This window comes from Ursus americanus, chromosome 4 (assembly GCF_024610735.1).
Source record: "Ursus americanus isolate L20-20 chromosome 4, mUrsAme1.1.p, whole genome shotgun sequence".
Classification (NCBI taxonomy): domain Eukaryota; kingdom Metazoa; phylum Chordata; class Mammalia; order Carnivora; family Ursidae; genus Ursus; species Ursus americanus.
Window position 1 is genome coordinate 81,474,610 of NC_142130.1, and position 9,176 is coordinate 81,483,785.

General features: G+C 39.4%; 1 pseudogene; it reads right to left on the reverse strand.

The window, feature by feature from the left end:
• Positions 1-4,890: 4,890 nt before the first annotated feature.
• LOC123784410 (thioredoxin pseudogene) lies at positions 4,891-5,194 on the reverse strand (annotated as a pseudogene).
• Between the last annotated feature and the right edge of the window lie 3,982 nt (positions 5,195-9,176).

The following is a 9,176-nucleotide window of genomic DNA, read 5'->3' on the forward strand; positions in this document are numbered from 1 at the left end:
AGCTGTTTACAACTGTATTGTTCATGTTCTGTGTCTAGAGAGTTGTTTTTCTCTTTCTGGTTTCAAGAGTTCCCTTTATCTTTGGCTTTGGGTAGTTGGACTAAGATATGTTAACTGTGGTTCTCTTTATGTTTATAATAGTTGGGATTCACTGAGGTTTTTAGATATGTAGGTAACAGTTTTTCATTTGGGAAGTTTTTGGTCATTACTTCTTCGAATATATATATATATATTTTTGTTTGTTTGTTTGTTTTTTGTCTGCGACCTTCTCTCTTTCTTTCCTCCCTCTCCTTCTGGGACTCCCATTGCATGTATGTTATATACTTTATGTTGTCCTACTGTTTCCTTTCTCTTTCATCCTTTTTCTCTACATTTTTCTGATTGAATTATTTCTATTGCTCTTTCTTTAAGTCTCATTTTTTCCTCTGCCATCTCAAATCTGCTGTCCTATCTATTCAATTTTTATTTCATCCACAGCTTCCTCGCCAAGATTTCCATTACCCATGGTCAACTGCAGTTCAGAAGCAGATGATCCTCTTTCTGATGTATTGTCACACGGTCAACAGTAGCTCAACACTATGTCACAATGCCTGTGTCATTGACTTCACTGCATCTCATCACATAGCATATTATCATCTCACATCATCACAAGAAGAAGGGTGAGCACAGTGCAATAAGATATTTTGAGAGACACAGAAAGAGACTGTATTTACATAACTTTATTACAGTATATTGTTATAATTGTTCTATTTTGTTATTAGTCATTGTCATTAATCTCTTACAGTGCTAATTTATAAAGCAAATGTTGGGGCGCCTGGGTGACTCAGTTGGTTAAACGTCCACCTTTGGCTCAAGTCAGGGTCCTGGGATAGAGCCCCACATCAGCCTCCCTGCTCAGCAGGAAGTCTTTTTCTCCCTCTCTCTCTGCCCCTCCCTCCCTCATGCACATGCACAAGTTTTCTCCCTCTCTCTATCTCTCTCTCTCAAATAAATAAATAAAATCTTTAACAAAATAGAAATAAAAAATTAAGTAAATATTATCATAGGTATGACTGTATAGATAAAAACATGGTGTATATAGGGTTTGGTACTACCCAAGGTTTCCGGTATCCATTGGGGTCCTCGGACCATAACCCCCATGGATAAAGGGAGGACTATAGTAATGCATTTTTCAACTCCAGAATTAATATTTGGGTTTTTTTTACACCTTCTGATTCTGTATTTATATTCCCTGTATGTTAAGTCATTATCATCAAATTTTTCTTTCATTATGTGAAAATAATTTCTTCTAATTCTTTGAACATATTTATAACAGCTGCTTTGAAGTCTTTGTCTATAACCCAACATCTGGGCTCAGCCTGAGCAATTTCTATTGACTGCCCTTTTTATTTAATTAAGTATAGATTATATTTCCTGTTTCTCGTGTGCTTAATAAATTTTGTTTTAAAAGTAAACCTGTTTAGGGGACACCTGGCTGCCTCAATTGGTAGAGTATGAGACTCTTGATCGTGGGATCGTAAGTTAGAGCTCCATGTTAAGTGTAGAGATTACTTAAAAATAGAATCTTGGGGTGCCTGGGTGGCACAATTAAGCATCCAATTCTGGGTTTATGCTCAGGTTCATGTGAGTCAGGCTCTGCACTCAGCTTGGAGTCTGCTTCAGACTCTCTCTCCCTGTCCCTCTGCCCTTCCCTGCTGCACGTGCTCTCTCACTCTCTCTGAAATAAATAAATCTTTAAAATAAAATAGAATAAAATCTTTAAAATAAACATTCTTAGATAAATACTGTAGCAATTATTTTTTTTTCTACCAATATGGGTAAGAATATGGGAATTGGGAAATGAAAGAAAAATCATGGTGATTCTTTAAGCCTGATGCGAAAGGCTGGCTGGTGTTTTTCTTGCATTGTATCCTTTTTTTTTTTTTTATCATTTCTTTATTAAATGGAATGACAGGGCGTTACTTCTTGATTCTGCTTTATTTTTCTTAAGGTCGTGGGAGTTTTAAATAACTTTTTGTAGTAACTTACCTGTATTTGAACTGTGGAATCACTGATGTCTCTGCTCAGTTTTTTAATTATTTTTGTTTTTAGACTCTGTTCCTAAAAGTCTCCCTTTTATGTGCATAGCTTAGTGGTAAGCCAATGATTTGGGGAGAACTTGAGTTCGAATACCTCATTCCCATAAAGCTTCTACCTCTGTCAATTGGTTTTTGTGTTGCTTGCAAAATGTATGTAAAGTGACAGCCAATTCTCAAGTCTCCCTCTGATTTCCCTTTTCGCCAGCCTCCCTCAGGTCTCCTCCGAGCATGTACAGTTTTCCAGCCAGCCAAGAATACATGGAGAGATTATCTTGGCCTTTCTACGGGTCCTTCATTTCCAGGATCTCCCCATGAAATTTCTGGCTGGTCCACCATTCACCCCATCCAGGCTTGCAAAGCTACACCTTTCTTTATTTGTCCTCAACCATGTCCATCTCTTCTAAACAACAAGGAAAACATTTTCACCACCACCTCCACACACACCCAAATTGAGTTCATCCCCTCTGGCAGCAAAGCTATTAGGTTCCATGATCATCCCCATGCTGATAAAACTATCATTCTGCTAACCAAGTTGGGTTGAGGGAAGAAGGGAGGGATGAGTGCAGTCCAAGTGCAAAAGGCCATACTCCTACTGTTCTTACCTGAAGTTCCAGTAGCTTTTCAAGAATAAAGGCTTCTCAATTTGTTATCTGCTTTTGGTTGATTTCCAGCGCCCAACCCCTTCATGGCTCCATAACTAGAAATACCTTCCCTCAAAGAGATTTGGAGAAAAAAATTCTGTCTGAAAACACAAGGAACAGACTGTTATAAAACAAACAACACAAAAAAAGATAACCACCTAGAAGTGTTCTTTAAAAACATTTTATGAAATACCGGAATAAAAGGGCATCTAAACTTTAATGATGGGCTCATTAGAAATGAATAAAACCATGACAATACATACAAACACTAGTGAAATCGTTTCAAAGTGGTACTCAAAAAATAATTTTTAGCCTTAAGTTTATTTTTAAAAAAAAGGAAGGAAGGAAGGAAAGAAAAAAGGAAGGAAGGAAGGAAGGTTAAAATTCAACTTAAGGAGTTAGAAAAAGAACAATAAAATAAACCAAAATAAAGGAGAAAGAAGCATAAAGCTAAAAAAAGAAGGTAATGTAATATGGAAGAGAAAGTGAGTCTTAGAAAGTAAATCCAAGAACTAGTTCTTTGGAAAAAATCAGTGAAATACACAGACCTCAAGCAAGTGTAACGAAAGAAAACCACAAGAATTTAAGTTCCATGCGAGCCTTGCTGGCCACTGAGTTCTCATGCACCAGAACATTGCCTAGTACATGTGGGTACTCTGTAGCTATTTGTTAAATGAAAAACATTTAAAAATCTCACAGGCTATAGAAATAAATACAGAAGAGAATTTTTTAAATATTATATGACAATACTACAAATCTTATAAAGCATTACACTCCTCAAAGACACAAAAGCAGACTTAAACTGATGGAAATACGCTATACTAGTCAGTCATGACAACCTTACACTGGATAACAAGCAACCTCAGTGCCTTAAAAGTAGTAACCACGTGTTTCTCACTACAGGTCTCCAAGCTGGCTGCAAATATGCTGGACTATCCTGGGCTCCAGACTCTGGGATTCATGTTCTAAGTTCCAGGCTGCAAGATAAATACGAGGTTCAGTTCTATTCAATGTGTCTTCTGTCTTCACCTTGAACCAGAGATTTTTCACTGCATGCTCTTCTCATGACAGATCACAGACACACAAGCAGCCAATCCACTTAAGGCACATTTAGGCTTTTATATGCATTCATCCACCAACGTTCCATTGTCCACAGGACACTGGAGCAGTATCTTAGTACAGTTCCAGGTGCTATAAGAGAATATCCCACTGGGTGGCCTACCACAACATTTATTTCTCAGTTCCAGAGGCTAGAAGTCCACGATCAGGGCACCAGCATGGCTTGGTGAGGGTCCTCTTCCTAGTTTATATATGGCTGCTTCTTGCTGTATCCTCACACGGTGGGGAGAGAGGTTATCTCTCTTGTGTTTCTTCTTATAAAGGCACTAATCTCACTCATCAAGGCTCACCTTCATGACTTAATCACCTTCCAAAGGCCTTATCTACAAATATTATCATGTTGGGGATCACAGCTCCAACGTACACATTTTAGGGGGGACATAAACATTCAGCCCATAGCAGGCAGGAAAACAGACCACATCTACTCTAGTGTACCACATGGTTATATGCCAGAAGCAAGTGGCGATGGATTAAGAATGGCCATCCGACCTCCTACAAAGCCCAACTTTATATATAATAAAAAATACACAAAATAAGACTATAGTCAGGTAACATGTTTTATCTATCCAGTTGAGAAAAACCCAAAATATATTTTCTTGGTGAAGCTGTAACGAAACAGGCATTCTCATACATTAGTAGCTAGAATGTAAAATGGTACAATCCTTCCGGAAAGGTATTTGACAATCTCTAGAAAAATTATGTAAGCATATATCCTTTGACCCAGTAATTCCGCATTTAGAAATCTATCCAAAAGACACACTGGCATGATTGTCAGTCTGATGTGTCTACTTGGCTAGACTATAGTCCCCAGTTATTCACTCAAACACGAATCTAGGTGCTACTGTGAAAGTATTTTGTAGATGTGATTAAAGTCCATAATCCACTTACTTTTTTCTTAAAGGAGAGAATTAATATTTTATTGTCACTTATAATCAGATGGCAGTTGGGTAAACAGTCTTCATACTTGATCTTTCCTTTTGTAAATGAAAAAAAAAACAAATTTTAAACAGCCAATGGCTGGTTATGTTATCAGAAAACATAATTAGATTCATTCATGGTGGCTTCAAGTTTTCCTTATTAGCTCCAGAAAACTCACCCACCTTTTGTTCCTTTTTAAAAAAACTGGCAGATTGGCACGAATTTGACTTCACACTGTAGCAACACCCTGACCGTCATCCATGTTGACTTCAAGGAACACCACGTTGGAATTCTTCTCAGAGAGGCAATGAGAGAAAGGCTTGATCTTTTTGCAAGGCCCGCACCACGTGGCCGAGAAGTTAACTAGTTATGACAAGTTTATCTTCTGTACTGTTCAACTTCCTGAAAAGCATACTTGTTCTCCATCTGCTTCACCATTGTGGAGGCTGGGGTCTGACAAGCGACCCGTAAATGTGGCTTCAAAAGGTGGGATGGAGATGGGAGAGCTCACAGCCCACTTCCCTTTATAGCAACAGGGGGGTGGGGCAGGCGGGCATCCTGGGCATGTGTGTTGAGGCGCCCCAGCCAGGCCCCGCCTCCTGGACCGTAATCAGTTTACGTTAAGTATGGAAGATTATCCTGGGTTATTTGAGCGGGCCCAATTCACCCAGCTGGAAGTCCTTGGGAGCAGAGGCTTCCTTGAAGAATAAGAAATTCCCTTTGTGGAATTGCTTGTGCCTAATATTTCTAGTCTGCCCTTCCTGCCAGCCTGCCCTGCAGATTTCAGACTTACCTGGCAAGCTTCAACAATTCCTCAAGACAATTCCTTGCAATAAATATCCTGATTCTGTTTCTCTGGTGGAATTCTGACTTGTAAAATTGGTAAAAATACCAAATTAGATAACACGAGAGTATTCATTATACCACTATTTATAATTGTAAAACATTGAAAACCACTCAAATGTCCATCTATATGGGGACTGCAGTGGAAGACTATTGCTATGGACTGAAAACCTGTGTCCCTCCAAAATTCATGTTGAAACCCTAATCTCCAATGTGATGGTATTTGGAGATGGGGCTTTTGGGAGTTAAGTAGGTCATGAGGGTAGAGCCCTTACGATAAAATATAGAGCCCTTATAGGAAGAGACAGAAAAGAACCTGCTTCCTCTCTCTGCCACGTGAGGACACAGGGGAAATGGCCATCAGATGCTGGATCTGCCGACAACCTTGATCTCGAACTTCCAGCCTCCAGAACTGTGGAGAAATTGATTTCTGTCTATGGTATTTTGTTAAAGAAACTTGAACTAAGACAACCATGCATCTGTAATAAGGACTATCTCTATCTTCTGCTGTGGTGTGATAGCCAAGATATATTATAAAGTAAGAAAAACAAGATGAAGAAAAGTGTAGACAGCACACTGACATTTGTCTAAGAAAAAGAAGATGAGATAATCGCATAGACTCAAAAACTGAAGGATAAGTTATAAAAATATTTTTTAAGGAAAAGAAGGTAGTCTTTTTGAAATATAGCTTGTTTTAGAAATTTGAGTGTGAAACCATGCAAATGAGTTACGAAAATAGATAAAATGAAAACAACTCAAACTAAAAAAGCAATACCTAAAAATTGAAAGTAGATTAAACAAATTAACTTAATTGCGCATTAAGTTAGTAGCTAACAGAGAGAAATTATTTCAAGTGACTTTAAAACAAGACAGTTAAATCTAACCTCTAATGCACATCTCATGTGCTATATTCTTTGTGGGACAGGGAGCTGAAAAAGAAATTACAAAGTATGAAGCTGTTTTCAGTAGTAATAGTACCATCAGTACCACTGGGGTGTGTGGGGGGTGTGTTAGGATAAAGCGAATGTAGCAATGTTGATGCCGTTGGGAGTCAAATGTTTCACATGAGAAAGAAGAAAGGCAGGTGTAATGTCGAAGTTAAGTAACACCGTGTACCTCTACATTTGAATTAGAAACATTAGTGCAGGGCACCTGGGTGGCTCAGTCGTTAAGTGTCTGCCTTAGGCCCAGGGCCTGATCCCAGGGACCTGGGATCGAGGCCCACATCAGGCTCCTCCGCTGGGAGCCTGCTTCTTCCTCTCCCACTCTCCCTGCCTGTGTTCCCTCTCTCGCTGGCTGTCTCTCTCGCTGTCAAATAAATAAATAAAATCTAAAAAAGAAAGAAAAAGAAACATTAGTGAGAGGTAAGAGTTCATGGTAAGTGTTGTTTTGTCCAAGAATGATCACGGGGAAGGAGTCGACCTCTTGCAAAGTTCTGTGACTACTGGCTACCCCCCAGCTTCTTAAGGTGATCGATGCTGGTCAAGCATGAAGTTTAAACCTCAGTAACCCCACCTGTATTAGCTTCCTTTGTTGCTGTAAGTTTGCTCACAAACTTAATGGCTTAAAACAGGGTAGATTTATTATTTCACAGTTCTGGAAGTCGGAATTCTAAAATGGGTCGGCAGAGCTGTGTTCCCTTTGGAGGCTCTAGTGGAAAACTCGTTTTCCTGCCTTTTCTAGCTTCTAGAAGCTGCCCATATTCCTTGGTTCATTCAAAACCAACAATGGCCCGTTGTGTCTTTCTCATACTGCATTACTCTGACATTAACTTTTTTGCTTCCCCCTTCCATGTGTATATGACCCTTGTGATCACATTGGGCCCACCTGAAGAATCCAGTATAATCTCTCTAGTTTAAGGTCAGCTGATTAGCAAACTTAATTCCATCAACAATTTAAATTCTCACTCGCTGTGTAACATAACATACTCATGGGTCCCAGGGATTGGAACAAGGACATTTTTGAAAGAGTCATTTTTCTGCCTACCAAACCACTCAGAACATGCCAGGAAAGAGGTTTATGTTTCCTCCCCTATGAAGGGAAAAGTGGCAAATTTTGTCACTAGTTTGTTATACTGGACAGCTTCATAAGTTTGGGACCCTGGCCCCGATCGCATCAAAAGAGCAAGTGCTTCCTTAATCACCATGCTTAAAGTCTTCCAATCCAAGGATCAAGGTCACTCTCCCAGAAGCTAACATCTTGCCCCAAACGGGTTGCTGCAATCTGCCTCAGAGTGGGAAGGGCAACAAGGAACTTTCACCTCTGCTCCTGCCCTTGTCCCCATGAGTTTTCTCCAGTGAACACTAATCCAGCAGGTTTAGGGCTAGTAAGCTCTTTGATCCGTGGATACCAACTAGTGCTTAAAGGGATCGTAGTTAACCACAATGTTGGACCCAGTTCCATTAGGTAATTTTCATGAGAGCAAATGAAAGCACTTAACACTCAGCAAATTCAAGAAAAATTGTATTATGGAAGATAGTAATGCTGCAATGATGAAGAGAAGAAGAACAAGGACAGAAGCACCCACATGCGTCCAGAATTCATACTCACACAACCTAAGAGACGGGAGCAATAGAACTGAATGGGCAAGCAGCTGCACCAAGAAGGGGCACTTGCAGATCCTCTGACTAGGACAAGACAGAAAATGATCTTACCCTCATGGTACTGGGTTTCCTATAGCCCCAGAAACCTCAGAACTAGTTACACAGGTAGCTATTTCTAGAGCTAACTTTGCCTGCTGCATAACAGGTCTTTAAATTTTAGAATATGCAATATGCACAAAAATTAACTCAAAATGGACCATAGACCTAAATGTAAAATGCAAACCTATAAAACTCCTAGAAGATAACATAGGAAAACCCTAGATGATCTCGGGTTTGGCAAATGACTTTAGATACAACACCAAGGGCACAATCCATGAAAGAAATCACTGATAAGCTGAATTGCATTAAAATGAAAAACTTCTGCTCTGTAAAAGACAATATCAAGAGAATGGGAAGACAAGTCACAGATTAGGAGAAAATAATTGCAAAAGACATATCTGATGAGAGACTGTGATTCAAAATATACAAAGAACTATTAAAAATCAACAATAAGAAAATAAGCAACCTGATTTAAAAGTGGGCCACAGACCTTAACAAATACTTCACCCAAGAAGATATACAGATGACAAGTAAGCATATGAAAAGATGCTTCCCATCATATGTCATAAGGGAAAGGCAAATGAAAACAACAGTGCGATACCACGACACACTGACCACACCAAATGCTGGTGGGGATGTGCAGCAAGGCATACTCTCACTTATCGCTGGTGGAAATGCAAAATGGTAGAGCCACACTGGAAGACAGTTGGGCAGATTTTACAAAACTAAACATACTTTTACCATACAATCCAGAAATCGTGCTCCTTGATATTAACCCAAAGGGGCTGAAAATTTATGTCCACACAAAAACCTGCACACAGATGCTTACAGCAGCTTCAGTCATAATTGCCAACAAAAAGTTGGAATCAACCAAGATGTCCTTCAGTAGCTGAATGGATATACCGTCGTACATCCAGATAATAGAATATTATTCC